The 19,600-nt window shown below is 38.4% G+C and overlaps 1 protein-coding gene across 5 annotated transcripts in view; it reads left to right on the forward strand.

The window, feature by feature from the left end:
- Nucleotides 1–19,600, forward strand: part of TMC1 (transmembrane channel like 1) — a 396,445-nt gene that overhangs the window by 865 nt on the left and 375,980 nt on the right. For 3 of the 5 annotated variants that reach the window (XM_021064871.1, XM_021064852.1, XM_021064901.1), the window contains exons 2-3: nucleotides 3,059–3,168; nucleotides 9,683–9,871. The gene's annotated coding sequence lies outside the window, so the exon portion shown is untranslated. Of the gene's footprint in view, nucleotides 1–1,687; nucleotides 3,169–9,682; nucleotides 9,872–19,600 lie in introns of those variants that run through there. The other 2 variants (XM_021064862.1, XM_021064884.1) reach the window with 2 other exon arrangements.

Genomic DNA, 19,600 nt, shown 5'->3' on the forward strand with positions numbered 1-19,600 from the left:
TCTCTTGAGGCACTGAAGGACAGGGAAATAGTGGAGGTGATTCTTAGGACAAAAGTAACTTGGAAATTCTTCCCCCCACACACATCCATTTTAGTTGTTAAAAAGTGGAACAAGATAATTCTTGAAGAAGCATGATTGAAAGAAAAAAACCAACAAAGTAATAAAACAAGCTGGTTATTTAATAAGGTATTGCATAATATATATTATGTAGCACCTTCTCAGCCAATCATAATTTTCTCTGTAAGGTTGTTTCTAACAGGAATGTACTTGATATTGAGCCTATTTTTAGCAAGTTACTGTTGCAGCAACTACCCTAGTTGTTCTCAAAGTGTGGACCATACACCAGCAGCATCAGTATCACTTGGGCACTTGTTAGAAATACAAAATCTGGGAGTTCCTGTTGTGGCGCAGTGGAAATGAATCCAACTAGGAAGCATGAGGTTGCGGGTTCGACCCCTGGCCTCTATCAATGGGTTGGGGATCTGGTGTTACTGTGAGCTGTAGTATAGGTTGCAGATGAGGCTCCGAACCTATGTGGCTGTGGCTGTGGCATAGGGTGGCAGGACAGGGAAATATTGGATGTGTAGCTTGGATTAGACCCCTAGCCTGGGAACCTGCATATGCTGCAGGAGTGGCCCAAGAAATCAAAAAAAACCAAACAAACCAAAAAAAACTTTGTTGAAAGAAATTGATGAATTAATGTGTGTGTGTTTATAATGTGTACACTGCTTTGGATATCACCTTTTTGAGAAACTAGTTACTTTGGTCTCAAGAACTTTAAAAAATCTTTGTGACTGAACAAACTAGTTATCAATGTTAAGTACATATTTTGAATCTCAGTAGTTCGACCTCGGATTGGCTTTGAAACACCACTTTGGAGCTTGTCATAACTTGGGCTCATGGGTGGGGGTGGGCCAGAGAGATAGTCAAGAATGAGGTCAGTGATTTGGCAAAAGCTCCACAGCAACTGGAATTGTTTAAAGCTCTAGCAGTGGCAATTGGCACTAAGGCCCTAGCTGTCACAGAAAGCAGGTAGATGCCATGAGGGAGGTCAGAATTCAATTAGAAGACTGCTAAGAAAGAAATGAGTAGGGTGGGCCCTTGTCCTGGAGGAATGCAAGTTCTAGGCAGAGAGCCAAGGCAAGTTTGTTATGTTCATGTAATATTTTTTCATTTACAGTGTGTATTCAAATGCTCTAATTCCATACATTCTCACAACAGCCCATTGAAATGGTATTATCATCTCTCCTTTTGCAGAGGAGTTACCTGAGGCTCAGGGCAAACTCATGTGTTCTGTCCTATGTCATGCATCTAGTGAGAGTCAGAGCTGGGAATTTAGCCCTCTGTCCCTTGGTCTGGTGTTCTGCTGCCTCTCGAGAAGCATTTTTCCCTTTAATTTACATTATACTTACATTTTCCATTATAATATGAACCACCCTTGTATATCTTGTGTATCACACTCATCTCACCCAGAGTTGTGACCTTAATAGAAACTCTGATTAGGAGTTCCCGTCGTGGCGCAGTGGTTAATGAATCCGACTAGGAACCATGAGGTTGTGGGTTTGGTCCCTGCCCTTGCTCAGTGGGTTAACCATCCCGCGTTGCCGTGAGCTGTGGTGTAGGTTGCAGACGCGGCTTGGATCCCGCGTTACTGTGGCTCTGGTGTAGGTCGGTGGCTACAGCTCCGACTCGACCCCTACCCTGGGAACCTCCATATGCCGCAGGAGCGGCCCAAGAAATAGCAAAAAGACACACAAAAAAAGAAACTCTGATTAGATAGTTTCTTCAACTTAACAGGCAGCTCCTTCTAAGTCTCATTTGCTGGTTCTAACTTCTCTCTTGACCTTCTAAATGTATTCCTTAATTCTAACACCGGAACACTGTTTCTCTACTGTACATACTCTCAGAGTATTTTCACCCACTTCCATAGATTTAAATGCTATCACCTAGTGCACTGGTTCTGGTAGAGATAGGTGCTGATACCCCAGGTACATTTGTGGTTTTCTTCTAGTCCAGCTTGTCCTTTCAAAAAGACTTCTCTGGAGTTCCCCTTGTGGCTCAGTGATAGTGAATCCGACTATCTGTGAGGACTTGGGTTCGATTCCTGGCCTGTTTCAGTGGGTTAAGGATCCGGTGTTGTGGTGTGTAGATGGCAAAAACTGTTCAGATCCCACTTTGCTGTGGCTGTGGTGTAGGCCAGCAGCTGCAGCTCCTATTTGACCACTAGCCTGGGAAATTCCATATGCCATAAGTGAGACTTTAAAAAGTGAAAAACAAAATAAAACAAACAAAAAAACAAAAAGACTTCTCTTCCCCCATTTTTTTCTGGCTAAGAAGCATACTTTTTTGAGTAGCCTTCAGGAGGAGAGGATGAAGTAAAGGATTCATGCAATAGGAGTTAGATTCAACCAGATAACTTCTTTATCCCGGGCAAGTATAAAACCCCATGATTTCTTTGAGAGCGTATTTGAATGATTACATTTCTGTTCATTAAATGTTTTTTAAAGCTTATTATTTTGTAATCACTTGAATTTACGCTTAAGATAGAATTTTTTTTTCTTTTTATCCATGCCCATAGCATGCAGAAGTTCTGGGGCCAGGGGTTGAACCTGAGCCACAGCATTGACAATGCTGGATCTTTAAACCACTGTGTCATCAGGGAACTCTTAAGGTAGAATTTTTAGAGGATAAAAAGCCAAAAATTCATAATAAATTTTTTAAAAAATGAAAAATGCAATATGACTGCATAAGCATTAAAGGAACTATAAATTTCAGGCAAATAGAATTTAATATTTATTTGGGGGTTACACTGTGCTTTTATATACCTTATTTCTAATTTTTACAATAATCCTTCGAAGTAGTGATGATCATGTTTTTTAACAGAGATAGGGCAGATGTACATAGAGTTAAGTAATATATCTCAGATCATACAGTTGTTATTAAAGAGTAAAGTCAAACCCAAGTCAATTTGGCTTTGGAACTCAAGCTGTTTCCAATGCAGCAATGCTTTTCTGAAACTAGTCATAATTACAAAATTTTAATTTTGCTCTCCACCCAGCATACCAGTCCTTCAGCTCTCCACCCAGCATACAAGTCCTCTAGATAGCATCTTCAGCATTCAGGTTCTGCGATGATACAGCTAATACTGCAAAAGGATGTGCTAACAAGGTAATCCATTCCAAACTCCCTACAATTGTGATAGAAGATTTAATCCAGATTATTACCATTATCTAATTTGCAAAGACCTCAGAGAAATGTAACTTTAGTCTTCCATTTAAATGTCTTCTATGACTATTAGGATAACATTGGATAAAAACAGCTATCAAATTCTTTAGAATTCATTGCTAAACATTTTCAACAAGGTGTCTATATCTTTCAGTTTGTACTTAGGTGTGATTTTGTGGATTCTTTACTATTGTCAGCTCTCATTATCAGTGAATTATATGCCATATAGCTCATCTATTGTAACCTGGACATTTTGCCATTTATAGCAAATTTGTTTTTATATTTTGGAGGGGTATTGGGGATGAAAGAAAAAGGAAAGAGTAAACAACACAAGAATGTTGGGGTGGAATTCTATATCTGTTTTATTATGCTATTTTTCAAAATATTGATTATGACTATATTCTCTTTGGATAAGTTTTATACAGCCCATGATTTTTTTTTTTTTTTTTTTTTTTTGTCTTTTTGCCATTTCTTGGGCCGATCCCGCGGCATATGGAGGTTCCCAGGCTAGGGGTAGCTGCCAGCCTACACCAGAGCCACAGCAACGCAGGATCCGAGCCGCGTCTGCAACCTACACCACAGCTCACGGCAACGCCTGGATGGTTAACCCACTGAGCAAGGGCAGGGACTGAACCCGCAACCTCATGGTTCTAGTTGGATTCATTTCCGCTGTGCCACGATGGGAACTCCAACTACAAAATTTTCTACTCTTCCTTTTTTTACCTGCAATCAACAGTCTTAAGTTACTGCATTTTCTATGTTGCACAGATTTAGGGCTTTTTTTGTATGTTATCTGGAATTAACCTCATTACAACAAAGACGAAATGTCCCTTTAAGAAAAAATCTAAAAGGAAAGATTGAATTATTGTCTTGAACAGTCTGGCAATCTTGATGTATTTAGAGTTGCAAATAGAATGACTTTTTTTGTTGTTGTTAATTCAGTCACAAATTGCAAAGGGGATTAGAAAACCAGGAACAGTCATGTTTCTTGGGAGATGGTGGGTGCCAAGAGAAGGAATGATGGGACTATGGTTATCCTTACAAAAAGAAACGCAGCTTATTTGGTAAGATTTTATAAAGTTTGCCATAAAAGTTCATTTGAAAATTGTTCCACCTAAGACATTATGTTAAAATTTCTTCCAGAAATACAAATTGGTCAACCAATTTTACCTCATAATATCAGTTTAGCTCTGGAGTTGTGCTTAACACAGCACTAAGTGGCTGAGGGAGTGATACAGTAGACCAAAACTGTACTTGACGGAAGTACTATGAAGCTCAGGAGTACTGTGCAAGGCCATTGACTTTGCAACAATTTCTTTCTTTTCTGATCTAAAACAAAAAGTGATTTTTGCGTGCCAGGGGATCTAATCTATTAATGGCATTCATCCTTCACTAGTCATCATTTTCCTTGGATTGTGCCATCCTATATAATCTGAGCACTAAGAACATCAGAAACTGACTTTGGGAATGTGGTGGAAGATGTGTCCCTGAAAACACAGAGAGCACTTTGTCCCCAGGGGTCACTAGGGAGGGAGAGGATGTTCTGTACTCTGATCAGACAAACACATTACAAAATTTCCACCTCAGGCTTTCTCATGGAACAACTAAAAATTTGTATATACTTTTTAATTTGTTCTTTTTACTGAAACAATGGACTTTATGATTCTCTCCAACACATTAAGTTTTTTTTTTTTTTTTCTTTTTAGGGCTGCACCTAAGGCATATGGAGGTTTCCATGCTAGGGGTTGAATTGGAGCTACAGCTGCCGGCCTACGCCACAGCTGCAGCAACATCAGATCTGAGCTGTATCTGCAACCTACACCACAGCTCATGGTAATGCCAGATCCTTAACCTACTGAGCAAGGCCAGGGATCGAACCCGAAACCTCATGGTTCCTGGTTGGATTTGTTTCCGTTGCGCCACGATGGGAACTCCCTCTCCAACATATATTTATGGTACATTTATTTCGAAACTTGCAGCTTAGCTCCTGCAGGGCAACATTGAGGGTGATTTGGCCTCTTCCTCCAGAAAAGCTGATGTCCTCCTAACCTCATCTTCTACTGCTCTTACTCTTTATCACTTTGCTTCTGCCATTCTGGCTTCCTTGTTCTTCCTCAAACATGCCAAGCACTCACTTGCTTCAGCACTTTTCCACTTACTGTTTCTTTCACATGAACAACTCTTGTTCCAGATATTTCACTTTATTGACTCTCTGATTAAAGGTTATTTTCACAAGGGAGGCCTTTCCTAACCTAAGAAATAAAGAGTAAACACACACACCATACACTCACACATTTATACTCTTTTATTTTTCCCTTATCCTGTTTTGTTTTTCTTCATATCCATTTTCTTATCACATCACACATAGGTACTTTTATTTATGTCTTTATTAGGTGTCTTCCCTCACTATCATTTAAGCTCCATGAAAGGAGAAAATTAGTCTCTTTTGTTCCTGCTATGTCTCTAGTGCCAAGAACAGTATCTGACAACTCATAAATATTCAGTGAATAATTGTGGCAAGAATGAATGAGTGAAGTGGTGAAATAGATTGCTCTATTATTCACATCCAGAAGGTGGGTCTAACTCAGTGTTTTTTTGCTTGTATATTCTGAAGATGATGCATCAGATTCTAAACTACCTCAGAAATCTTCAGGGTCAGCAGTTTTATTCTATGACCAGCAAAAGATTTTGGGCACAAGGGAGGGTAAATGATCAGGTTTTCATTTCTCCCTCAGCTCTTTTCCAGTCTCCTCCGACCACAACTTTACTTTTAGCTAATTTTATATAGTAGATGCCAACAACGATTTCTTGTACAGATAGGATTTCTCAAGCCAAAATACAATAAACAAACAAAAAGCTGAAAATAGAAAAAAGAATACCACTATTGAGGGAATTAGGATGAGGGCTATTAATCCTTTGCTTTTACACTTCTATCAGCGTTTCTCAGAAACTGTGAAGAAGAGTCTCAACTAGGTGAGTGAGTCAGTGCTAGAGTCTTGTGGAGGCTCAGCTTAGCCCAAGACTGAACCTGGAGAGGGCCTGGAAACAAAGCTGGAGTATAATGTTTTAACTATTTTAAAAAACAACCTTTAAAGGTGATGTGATAGGAAATCTTCATTCTAATCACTTTATATTTCAATGTTAGAGAAATCTTTACACAAGTCTTTGTTAACATGTGCAAGATTTTACCTGAAAAAAAATCTTTGAGAGATCAAATTTGCATCATTAGCATGGAAGTTATTAGAAAAACGACAGCACGAAAGACTTAAACAATAAAAAATTGTTTGGATTCTTACCAGTTGTCCACTGTTGACTGCTGAAATGAACAGCTGTGAGTTCTGTGCTCCCAGTTTTCACATGGCCCACATGTTCCTTGGGGGAATTCTACAGTTGTCATTTAAACAAACATATCTTTGTTACGTTGGGAGAGGCGTCTAATTTCATTCTGTTGGTGTGATGTGATCTGGGTCAGCACCAGGCAATTGGAAGCATTTAGTACAGTTCAGAACACTGTAGGGACTAAGGTTCTCCCTGTCCTTGGCATGTAGTGTTAGTGTCTGACTGAGAAGAATGGATGCCCCAGGCACCTATTTGGCAACACTCTGTGCCTAGGAACACTCAGTGCAATGGGGGGATTTTAAAGAAATATGAGATCATCTCCATTATCCTGTTCCTGCTGTCTTCATGGCAGAGTTAGACTTTCTAGTGGAGAAGAAACCTACTCTTTTGTTTTTTATTACTTTGCTAACACTGGCTCCTAAACTCCAACTTTGTCTCAGCAGTTCCTTTGGTCTTTAGGAGCTGCCCTGCTCCTAACGGCAGGATCTCCTCACTTTGGTATATGTATATTTTTTTTGTCTTTTTGCCATTTCTTGGGCCGCTGCCGCGGCATATGGAGGTTCCCAGGCTAGGGGTCGAATCGGAGCTATAGCCACCGGCCTACACCAGAGCCAACAGCAACGCGGGATCCGAGCCGAGTCTGCACCCTACACCACAGCTCACAGCAACGCCGGATTCTTAACCCACTGAGCAAGGGCAGGGATCGAACCCGCAACCTCATGGTTCCTAGTCAGATTCGTTAACCACTGCGCCACGACGGGAACTCCACTTTGGTATATTTTGTACACAACACATCAGTCTTTCTAAGATGGGAGTAGATTTGCGGTAGATTGGATTTGAAATCAAAAGACCTGGGGCTGTATGTCTTGTTTAAAGTTTATTTTCTACTGACCAGTTGTAAGACCACCTCCACCAGAGAACTGTGGTGGAGATCAAATGAGATCATGTATGTAAAAGCAATTTTTAAAGTGTAAAGATCAGTAGAAAAGTAAAATATTATTGGTATTAAGCTCTTTTATTATGTACCCCCTCGATAATGAAAACCTTCCAAAGTTAATTATTGCCTATGGAATAAAGTCCACATGCATTAGCCTGTTTTAAGAGGCCCTCTCCATTATGGCCTATTTTTCATATCCTATATAGAGAACCCGTTCTTCAGGCAATGCAAAATTTTCTCAGTTTCTAGAACACAAGGCTTACTTTCCCACATCCGTTTTCTTGGAATGTTTTTATTTTAGCCAATCAAAAGCGTACTTTTTTTTTCTCTCATTTTAAGAAGTTTTCTATGTTTTCTTCTAAGAGATGTGTATAGTTTTAGGGTCTTATATTTAGGTCTTTGAACCATTTTACTTTGTATATGGTGTAATAAATGTCAACTCTATTCTTTTGGATGTAGATATACAATTTTCCCAGTAGCTTTTTTTTTTTTTTTTTTTTTGGTCGTTTTGCCATTTCTTGGGCCGCTCTTGCAGCATATGGAGGTTCCCAGGCTAGGGGTCGAATCGGAGCTGTAGCTGCTGGCCTACACCAGAGCCACAGCAACTTGGGATCTGAGCAGCCTCTGTGACCTATGCCACAGCTCCTAGCAATGCTGGATCCCCAACCCACTGAGCAAGGCCAGTGATCGAACCCGCAACCTCATGGTTTCTAGTCGGATTTGTTAACCACTGCGCCACGATGGGAACTCCCCCCAGTAGCATTTATTGAAAAGACTGTTCTTTCTCCTGCCCCATTTTTTAACAAGCAAATATGTGTATTTATTTATATATCCCTCTTTCCTAAATGGAAGCATACTATTGCATATCTTCACCTAGATTTTTTCATTTAACAAGATATTCTGGAGAACATGTACTTCAGACCCTCCCCCTCATGTCCTTTCTTTTAACTGGTGATGTAATATTCCATTTTGTGGATGGGCCATGTTTTATTCAACAGGTTTCCTATAGATGGAAATTTAGGGTTTTTTTTTCTAGTTTTTGATTTACATAGGGCTGCAGTGAATAGACTTGTGCTTATGTTTTTTCATTTTTTGATACTGTATCTTGGGTACATTGCTGAGTCCAATCAAGATAAGATAAAATATATGTCCAATCTTGTTAAATATTGTCAAGTTCTTTGCCATAGGCTTTGTACCATCTTACATTCTCAGTAGCAATGTTTGTAATATTTGTCAGAGTCTGTTTCTCTGTGGTGTTTCCAGTGGTATATATTGTGTCACCTTTTTGGAATTTTGTGACTCTGATAGATAGGAAGTGGAATGTTACCTACTAATTTTTTGGTAGGCTAAACTCAAGTACAATTTCTTACTAGTTTGCATCAGGCATGTGTAACTTGTTATAGCCAATTATATTGTGGATATAAGGGTACATACAAGATCTCCCCTACAAACAAGAAGCTTTTTGAGTGAAAGTGCTAGGTCCAACTGATGTTTTTAAAAAGTGTTTCAAGGGCTTTTTTTTTTTTTTTTTTTTTTGTCTTTTTGCTATTTCTTTGGGCCACTCCCGCGGCATATGGAGGTTCCCAGGCTAGGGGTCGAATTGGAGCTGTAGCCACCGGCCTACGCCAGAGCCACAGCAACTCGGGATCCGAGCCGCGTCTGCAACCTACATCACAGCTCACGGCAACGCCGGATCCTTAACCCACTGAACAAAGGCAGGGACCGAACCCGCAACCTCATGGTTCCTAGTCGGATTCGTTAACCACTGTGCCACGACGGGAACTCCTTTTTTTTTTTTTTTTTTTTTTCCAAGGGCTTTTAATATCATTAGCATTCATTGTTATGTTTGTTGATGGAGAGGATAAATGAATAAGCTCAGAGTTAGGAATTTGTTTTTATATACCTTTTTTAGAATCTATGATTATGTTTATGATCCTCTCCAGTGGGCATGTTTATCTATTTGGTGGAACCCTTGGGAAAATTCAGGTGAATTTTGTAGGAATTTTTCTCCCTTGTTTGAGGAAAGATGTCACAGAAATGTAAACTTTCTTCCCCCGAAGGATTCCATCGATTTCTGCACAAAACCTCCCCTAGAGAATGTAGTCATTTGGAAAATGTGTTTTATTTTCTATTTACATTGCAATTTATGAAGTTCTTTTTACCTCTGTTATTTGTTTTCAGTCTCACAACAGTGGTGAGAGACATGTGTTATCACTCTGCTTATAGATGAGAAACTTGTGACTCAGAAAAGTTTAGTAACTCGATCAAAGTTACAGAGACAACAGAAGCAGAGCCAGGCCTCAAAGCCAGGTCTTCTGATACCAAAGCCAAGATTCTTTCTTTTATACCACAGCTGCCATCTGGAACCTGGTAAGAGTTTTATATATATATATATATATTTTTTTTTTGTTTCTCTTTAGATGGGAACAGCTTTGAAAATATATTTAAAAAATAAAGTAACTTAAGTCATTTTTTTCTTTTCAATATATTATAACATGATATATCTTCTATATGTAATATGATAAAGGAAGAAGGGACATATAAGGCTGTACGTGTATACTTCTAAGATGCTCTAGTCTTAGAATTGTGTAATCAAAGCTCAGGGAATGCATTCCTTGTTGGGTGTCATGCCACTAATGTAGTCACAGAAAAAATACTGTGAAAAAAAGCCACCTGTTTTTAAAATACTTTTGAAATTCATAAGGGTAGCTTCTGGTTCACAATATCAAGGTGAGTACACTTACTTATTCCTCTCTTACAGAACCAATTTAAATAATATTAGAAGAAAAAAAGATATTTAGCCCACAGAAATAGAATTATAGTGATCGTGAGTAGATGAGGAAAGGATAAACATGCTTTATTAAGTTTATAGCGGAGCAGAGAGGAGGAAGAGGAGAAAACAACACTAGAATATAAGAGAAAGGGACTGTTAAGGATAGAAGTCACTAAGTTGCCCTGAAGGACCCTGGCGAAGCTTTGTACTCAGGACCATAAGCAGTTCAAGATGTCTAATTGCCAACTAGTAGGTGTTCTAGGAAGACAAAGCACTCATGGTAGAGGGATGGAATTGTTAAAGAAATAACATCTCCAGAGCTAAAGGGAGACTTTTTAATTCAAAGGGTCTGTAAGAGCAAAGTCAGATACATTTTAAAAAGGTCTGTATTTAGAGATATCATTGTGCAGTCTCAGAACACTAAAAACTTAAAATGGGAATTTGTATCTATGAACCTTTACTTGAGGATGTACTCCAGTAAAAAGAGGGTGAAAACCAAGAAAGTGAGAGATGTGGGATTGTTTAATAATTTAACCTTACCCCACAAGAAGTCTGGCCTTTGCTGTCGGCTTTGGGAGGTATCTCTAAACTCCTGGAATGTCATGCTTGATGGAGTGTTTTTGTTTTCCTGGGAGCTTTGGGGCAGCCAAATAACATTGTGATTCAAAGTGGGGGCTTGAGCCATATCTTGAGGGCTTGGAGACTGAAAATTAAAGTTGGCCCTTGGGCCAGACAACCATGCCTTTGTAATGGAGTCTCAGTAAAAACTAAACACTGAGACTCCATTTAGCTTCCTTGATTGACAAACATATGTGCTTATTGTCACAAATCAGGACTGGAGAAGTAATGGGTCTTAACTTTAGGGAAAGGACAATGGAAGATCTGCGCTTGTATTTCCCCAGACTCCACCCTATGTACTTCTTCCCCTGGTTGACTATTCTTTCTCTGCAGTAACTCTTAACTATAAATCTAATATCTTTCAGTGACTTCTGTGAGTCCTTCTAATGAATTAACAAAACTGAGTATGATTTGGAGAACTTCTTAAACTTGCAAGCTATGTCTCATGTGAGTGTGGTCTTGTGTGTGTTGTGTTTCCTTTAACCTTGCAGTTGGTCTACCTCTTCTCAGGGATATACAACAGAACTTGTTTAGGAGAATAAGGAAAATAGCATCCAAGGGTGAAAGTTATGTAGTTGGCCAGGGAAAGAAATTGGTGTATTTTAGGACATAGGTTGGTAGGTCTACAAAAAAAAAAAAAAAAAAAAGTTTTCAAGGAAAAGAAAAGGATCACTTTCAGATAATAGCTGTGCTGTTAATGAGAAATTGCAATATATTAGGATATGGTGGGAAAAGCCTATGAATCTTAAGGTAAAAAAGAATAACCAGAAACTCTAGGTAGATCAAAACACTTTATCAGAACATCATGTTCCAAATGTGAAACAATTTAACACATGATTGTTTTTCAGTAGTTGATAAAATGTAAGCCAGGAGACTCTAACCTTGGCACTAATGTATTTTCCTTTGAGTGGCACAGGATTGTGACAAAAACATAGGCAAGTGGGAGTCCCACTTGTGGTGCAGTGGAAACGAATCCGACTAGGAACCATGAGGTTGCGGGTTCAATCCCTGGCCTCGTTCAGTGGGTTAAGGATCTGGTGTGGCCATGAGCTGTGGTGTAGGCTGTAGACCCAGCTTGGATCTGGCATTGCAGTGGCTGTGGTATAGACTGGCAGCAGCAGCTCTGATTAAACCCCTAGCCTGGGAATTTCCGTAGGCACAGGTGTGGCCCTAAAAAAAGCAAAGAAAACAACAACAACCAAAACCCCAAAATAATAAAAACCAGATGTAGGAGTTCCCATCGTGGCTCAGTGATTAACGAATCCAACTAGGAACCATGAGGTTGCGGGTTTGATCCCTGGCCTTGCTCAGTGGGTTGGGGATCCAGCATTGCTGTGAGCTGTGGTGTAGGTTGCAGACGCAACTAGGATCCTGCGGTGCTGTGGCTCTGGCGTAGGCTGACGGCTACAGCTCTGATTCAACCCCTAGCCTGGGAACCTCCATATACCGTGGGAGCGGCCCTAGAAATGGCAAAAAGACAAAATAAATAGCGGCCCTAGAAATGGCAAAAAGACTAAATAAATAAATAAATAAATAAATAAATAAATAAATAAATAAAAAGCAGATGTAAACACTCTAGGCTTCGATGACGTTAAAGTAAAGCTCTAGCTGACAGTTATTGAGAGATGAAAGGTAGACAGGAGGGGTAAGCAATGGTAAGGGTACAAACACCCTCAATTTACACAGTTAGGAGTCTGTTGAAAATTGATGAAAAACTTAAATATTGATGACAAAAATGATACCGCTGAGCATTGAAAAAAGGATACTTTCTCTGGGAAAAAACCCTCAACTTAAATCACTCACACTATATACAAAAATACCAATTTTATGTAAATTGTTGATCCGTTAACTATGAAAGGTAAAATAATAAAGCTTTAGAAGATAATATGGAAGACTATCCAGAATATATGAAGAAGTTGTACAACTCAATGAGAAAGTACAGTTCAAAAGAAAAATGAGTAAATAGGTTCAATAACTACTTCAAAACAAGAAATATCTAACTGGTCAATAAACATATGATAAAATACCCAATTTAATAAATTGTCAAAAAATGCAAATTAAAAGTGCAAAGAGATGCTCCTGTATGTCTATTAAAATTGCTGAAATTAAAAATACAAAATAGTGGAGTTCCTGTTATGGCTCAGTGGTTAATGAAACCGATTAGTATCCTTGAGGATGCAGGTTTGATCCCTGGCCTTGCTCAGTAGGTTAAGGATTCGGCATTGCTGTGAGCTGTGGTGCAGACCACAGACACAGCTCCAATCTGGCATTGCTGTGGCTGTGGTGTAGGCTGGCAGCTGTAGCTCCGATTCAACCCCTAGCCTGGGTACCTCCATATGCCGTGGGTACCTCCATATGCCGTAGGTGTGGCCCCTAGAAAAGACAAAAAGACACACACACACACACACACACACACACACACACACACACATACACACATAAAGCAAAGATTGCCAGGGAAGTAGACCACCTGAAACTCTCATACAACTGCTGATAGTAATGGAAACTAATTTAACCAATTTGGAAAGTGTTTTGATTTCTTATGCTAAAACTAAAAATACTATATGTACCTTGTGATTTAGCAGTTCCTCTCTTAGGTATCTATCCAACAGAGGTTGTCAAATTTGTTAGCATACAATTGTTGATAGTATTCTCTCATGGTTTATTGTATTTTTGTAGTATCAGTTGTGACTTCTCCTTTTTCATTTCTGATTTCGTTTATTTGGGTTTTTTCTCTCCTCTTCTTGGTGAGTCTAGCCAGAGGTTTGTCAATAACAAATGCATTGATTTCTTAATTATTTATCTGCATTTGCCTTTTTTTGGATTAGTTTTTATTAAAAAGTAGAGTTAGCTTGAAAAAAGTATGTAAAATTTTTTTCCAAAAGTGCCTTATTAACAAAAATACCTTTAAAAAGTGGTATAAAATAGACAAATATTCTTCCAATATTAAAAGAAAAGAAATTGAAAGTTGAGGTTCTACTCTATTAAATTAACTTCTAGGCAGTGCCCATTGTGGTGCAGCGGTAATGAATCCAACTAGGAACAATGAAGTTGTAGATTCAATCCCTGGCCTCACTCAGTGGGTTAAGGATCTGGTGTTGCCATGAGCTGTGGTGTAGGTCTCAGGTGTGGCTCGGATCCAGTGTTGCTGTGGCTGTGGTGTCTGCTGGCAGCTGTTGCTCTGATTTGACCCTTAGCCTGGGAACCTCCAAATGCCGTGGGGACACCCGTAAAAAGCAAAAACAAACAAACCAAAAAAAAACAAAAAAAACAAAAAAAAAACCCTTCAAGACCCTTGGACAGTAAGTGATACTGTAACATATATGATTAAATTATCAATGTTTATAATGGGGAAAAAAATCTTTGCTCCAACTCAGTAGCTCTTTTTGACTTGCTAGCTAATGTAGATTGATTGTTCTGAGTAATTTGTTGTCTCAAGGCAGTTAAATCAGAACATCATTTATTTTTGTAAGTTTTCTTTTTTTTGTATTTTATTATGTATTTTAAACTTACTTTTTGGGGAAGCATGTTGAGACATCTGGATTCCATTTCCTTTAGATTTTTGAAATATTGCAATCTCATTTCAATTGTAAACTATCCATCTGATCATAATGTGTCAATACTTTTGAGTATTTGCAGTAAAAAGAATAAGGACACACACTGCATTCATTTATGACATGGATGAGAGCCATCCAAATGTCCACTGTCAGTTCTGGCAGGTCACCTTGCCTCTGGTTTTGTGCTGTATTTCAGCTTGGGCAGCTCACCTCTGTCCTTGTTTAAAATTTCAATCCACATTTCCGAAGAATGGTCCACCTATGCTAAAAAAGCACTGAGTAGTACTTTCTCTAAGAAGGCTGTACTTCAGGTATGGGATTTAGAAAATAACTAGTTCTAGGCATAAAGGTCAACCAGTCTGTTTTTAAAACAGGGTTGACAAATAACTAGCTGCAGGCACTAAGTTCAACCTACAAGTGTGTACTCTAAAATCAGTTCTGAGTCATCTGCTCTGTGTGTTTGGCACCCCTGTTTACAGCACATCTTGAGCCTTCTCATGTAGCAATGCTGTTGGTAAATAGCTTACCCTTTCTGACAGCATGGATGGGAAAAGGACAAACTGATCTTGGTTGGTAAAATGTGTACCTTATATGTGGTAAAGGGATATTTTGGAAAACCTTAATTATTTAAAATGCTTCTCTGTGTGTGCATGCACACACTCACTTTATGTGCTGTGTAATGATTCATGTTCTGAGAGATTGTTTTTTTCTTTTAGAGAGCTGGCAGCCAGCCTACCCTCTTAGAAATTGGAAATTTCTTGAGCTAATTTGGACATGAAGGCTATGTTTTTACACCACAAAGCTGTAACTCTTTGTCCAGATAGCACTGCCAATTATCTGTGATATTTCTATTCAGTGTAGACTTTAAAAAAAGCTAGATATTTTTATTAGCCTGTTTTGTGTATAAGCTTTTAGGATAATTATATATTAATATCACTTCTAAAGCAGAAAGGAGTTATTTAAAGGGATGACCTGATTGTCTAGATAAAATAATATAGCCACAATCCATTTTCTGAAAATTTAGCCTCAGGTTTGAGTACAGGCTGGAAGGTGAAAAGCAGGATTAAATTCCGAACTCTAGGTCAATAGTATTTAGGCTAAATAATTTACTCATTCTATATCTTTGCTTTCCAGTCTGTTAAACAAGAATCAAAGCATTTACTTATCTCCTTACAGGATAATAAAGAATTGGTAAACAAAAATGCATTTGTTCTGTTTGAAGGTCTAAGGCACACGCCATATTTCAATGTGCTTCTTCCTTCTGGCTCCAGTAGACTCCCTTGTGGTCATCACATTTCTAACTGGCAAGAAAAAGGCTTATTGGTGTGATGAGAATCCAGAGAGAATGTGCATGTACAGCTTAGTTAACCAGGAAACAGGCAAAATTAAGACAAATTTGTGAAAATTCTATTTTGTGTTTTCTGAACTAAGGAAAGGCAGAATTTTCTCAGAGGGCACAAACCTGCAGGAACAAGGCTAGAATAAACTCTTTGGAAAATCACAAATAGAGAAGGTGGAGAAATGGTAGCATTTACTCTTCCGAGGAACTTTTATAAAACATAAAAACATGCAAAAAAATATGGTTTGCAGATAGAGGCAGGAGGATTGGTTTTATCAGTTTTTAGAGGTTCTTTTATTTTATAGCATGCTTGTGTGAGTTATTAGTTCTGCCACCAGTTAACTTAGCGTGTCAATCTATGTACCAAGCTGTGAACTACGTATTGGGAACTTAGAAATGAATAAGAAACATTTTTTGCACTTAAAGTCTTCTTAATCTCCCTGGGAGAGAAATACATACAAATAATTACAATACTCTGTGGTACATGCTAGTTTAGTAGCAAAAATATGTGCTATGACTACAGATTTTTTTCCGGAGTGTTTGGGACTAAAGAGGTAATATCTGAGGTGGTTGGCACTTGACCTTGAAGAATAACTGGCAGTTAGGAAGGGAAGATCATTTTAGGCAGAAGGCAGAGCATGAGTGGAGGCCTGTAGAAGGGATGTCATTGAAATAGGGGGATATTTTAGAGAGGAGAGAGTTAAGTGTTTAAGGATCATACAGTCCCAGGTGGGTAACCCTGCTAGGCGGCCATTCACTGGCTGTGTGATTTCAGGCACATTACTTAGCCTTTCTATGTCTATAGTATCAGGACATTATTATCTATCCTGCAGGGTTGTTGTGAGAACTAAGTGAAACAATAATGTAAAGGACCTGGAACAGTGCAAGGACAAAGCAAATAAATGTTCAGTACATGTTATTTCATCATCTTAAATGGGCTGCAGCTGCTACTCTGAAACTGCAAATTGTTCAGAATGTGGTGGGCTTTTCTTGGGAGGGGTTTCTTAGCATAAAGCATCCATGTAATATCTATTTTCAGGGTTGTTTTGAAGATTGGAGGTAATATTAAATCCAGGCCCAATAATGGTGCTCAATAAACATGGTTAATATCATTAAAATTATAATAACATTTCTCTCTCAAAGGCTAAAATATATGTATGTTTCTACACTCACACTGAATCAATTGTGAATTTTTGCACAGAATTGTGAATTTTTGTGGTTTAGCACCTTCTCCTCAACCAGAGGCAGAAAATTACTTTTGAAAGTGTATTATTTTCCCCCATATGTAAAATGTCATATTAATGATTATGTTTTATGTGTGAGCTGGTATAGTCATCAAACCATGTTTTGTTTTTCTGTTTTGGGCACACTACCAGGCACTCAGTAAATGCATAAAGAAACACCTAGTACATGAATTATGGAGTAACTCTCTAGCAAGTTCTCAGCACACTATCAGGCACTCAGTAAATGCATAAAGAAACACCTAGTACATGAATTATGGAGTAACTCTCTAGCAAGTTCTCTCTCAAACGTGAATTTTTTTTAATGGAATAAAATAATTTTAGGTTTTGAAGTTGCCTTTTGAAAACAAAGTTCCTGAATCATTTGAACCATTGTACACATGCAAATGCATATAGTATCAGCTTGTGGAGATCATGTTGCTCTAGAGTCTTTGTTTGCCTAGAGATTGCATTGGTTCAACATGCAATTATAATTGTAAACACTTATTATATCCATGACTGTTATTATGGCACTTCTAATTAGTATTATTGTAGAGGTCAACCTAATGTTATATCAATAAACCAGGACTAGAGTATCTTACGTGTTCATACTTCTTCCTAGTACTATAGATATCAGAAATGGTAGAAAATCCAGCACTTTTAATTTCTCAGGGAACCCTCCTTACCTTTTACTCTACTCAATTGCATAATGCTTCTGAGATGTTACATTTCCACTCTTCTTTACAGTTTTTTCCTTATTAGCCCAATTTAATTTTTAATTTATTTTTAAAATGTTTATTGAAATGTTCTTCCCAGTTTTAATTATGAGCACTGATAATAATGGAAATAGTTACATGTAGGCTGGCTCAAGCTTGTGAAAATGACACTCTCTGACTTAAAAATTCTGGAATCCAGAGGGAAAAATTAGCATGGATGCACTTGACTTTCCTTATCACATTAAGCAGCTCTAGCCTCACAGTACCAATTATCTCTCCCACCAACATCTAAGCAGAACTGGACCAAAGTCATGTAGCCACACAGTTACATTTTACTTCTGAAGAGCTTCAGGAAAGAGAATTCATAACTTGTCTTGAAAATGTGTCTGTTCTTCAAGAACATATTACTTGGTTCACATTCTGAAAAAATTGTATTGCAAATTTAGCCTAGGTCTTATTTGTTACTCAGTAGAAAAGGAAAGAATGTATTTAGCTAACACTCTTTGTTGTAATCAATTATTTGGCCTAGATTTAGAAACCATCAGCCTGTAGAGACTTTGAAAATCTATTCCTTCATAAATTTGGAAACTAGGGAAATCAGTTGGGAAATTATACTCTGGAGTTTTAAGAGGCTCTCTAGCTTGTTCCCAAATTTGTCCTTGCTGTAGTTGAGACATTTGATATTTTAGGTGCTGGCTTTAGTATTCAGAGACACCACTAATCTGGGACCTATATTTTCAGTTCTTTTCAACCTTGTCATTTATTCACTGAGCTCTCTGTTCTATTCCGTTGATCTTTATGTCTGTTTTTGTCCAACACCACACTGCTCTGATTAGATTACTGAAGCTTTGTGGTATTGTCTGAAGTCTGGGAGAGTTATGCCTCCTGCACCCAACCCCCCCTTTTTTTTCCTGAGGATTGCTTTGGCCATTCTGGGTCTTTTATGGCTTCATATAAATTTTTTGATTATTTGCTCCAGTTCTGTGAAAAATGTTATGGGTATTTTTATAGGGATCACATTAAATCTGTAGATTGCTTTGGGCAGTATGGCCATTTTAACAGTTATGCCAGTCCGGGAGTATAGGATATGGATATTTTTCCATTTCTTTGAATCATCTATTAATTTCCTTTATTAATGTTTATAGTTCTCAGCACGTAAGTCTTTCACCTCCTTTGTCAGGTTTATTCTTGGGTATTTTTTTTTTTTTTTTGGTGTGATTAAAAATTTTTTTTTTTTTGTCTTATTAGGGCCACACCCATGACATATGGAGGTTCCCAGGCTTGGGGTCTAATTGGAGCTGATGCTGCTAGCCTACGCTAGAGCCACAGCAATGCCAGATCCGAGCTGAGTCTGCGACCTATACCACAGCTCACAGCAACACTGGATCCTTAACCTACTGAGCGAGGCCAGGGATCGAACCTGCAACCTCATGGTTCCTAGTCAGATTTGTTTCTGCTGCACCACGAGGGGAGCTCCAAGGTATTGTTTTTTTACGTTCCTTTTCTGATATTTCATTGTTAGCATACAGAAATGCAACCATTTTCTGAATGTAAATCTTGTATTCTGTTGCTTTGCTGCATTTGTTTAGACTGAGTAGTTTTTGTGTGGAGTCCTTAGGGTTTTCTATATATACTATCATGTCATTTGGATATGGTGACAATTTTACATCTTCTCTTCCAATCTGGGTACACTTATTTCTTTTACTTTTTTTTTTTCTTTTTTTTGGGGGGAGGCTACAAATGCGACATATGGTTTCCAGGCTAGGGGTCTAATTGGAGCTCAGCTGCTAGCCTACACCACAGCCACAGCAAAGCCAGATCTGAGCCGTGTCTTTGACTTACACCACAGCTCACAGCAATGCCAAATCCTTAACCC

This window comes from Sus scrofa, chromosome 1 (assembly GCF_000003025.6).
Source record: "Sus scrofa isolate TJ Tabasco breed Duroc chromosome 1, Sscrofa11.1, whole genome shotgun sequence".
NCBI lineage: Eukaryota > Metazoa > Chordata > Mammalia > Artiodactyla > Suidae > Sus > Sus scrofa.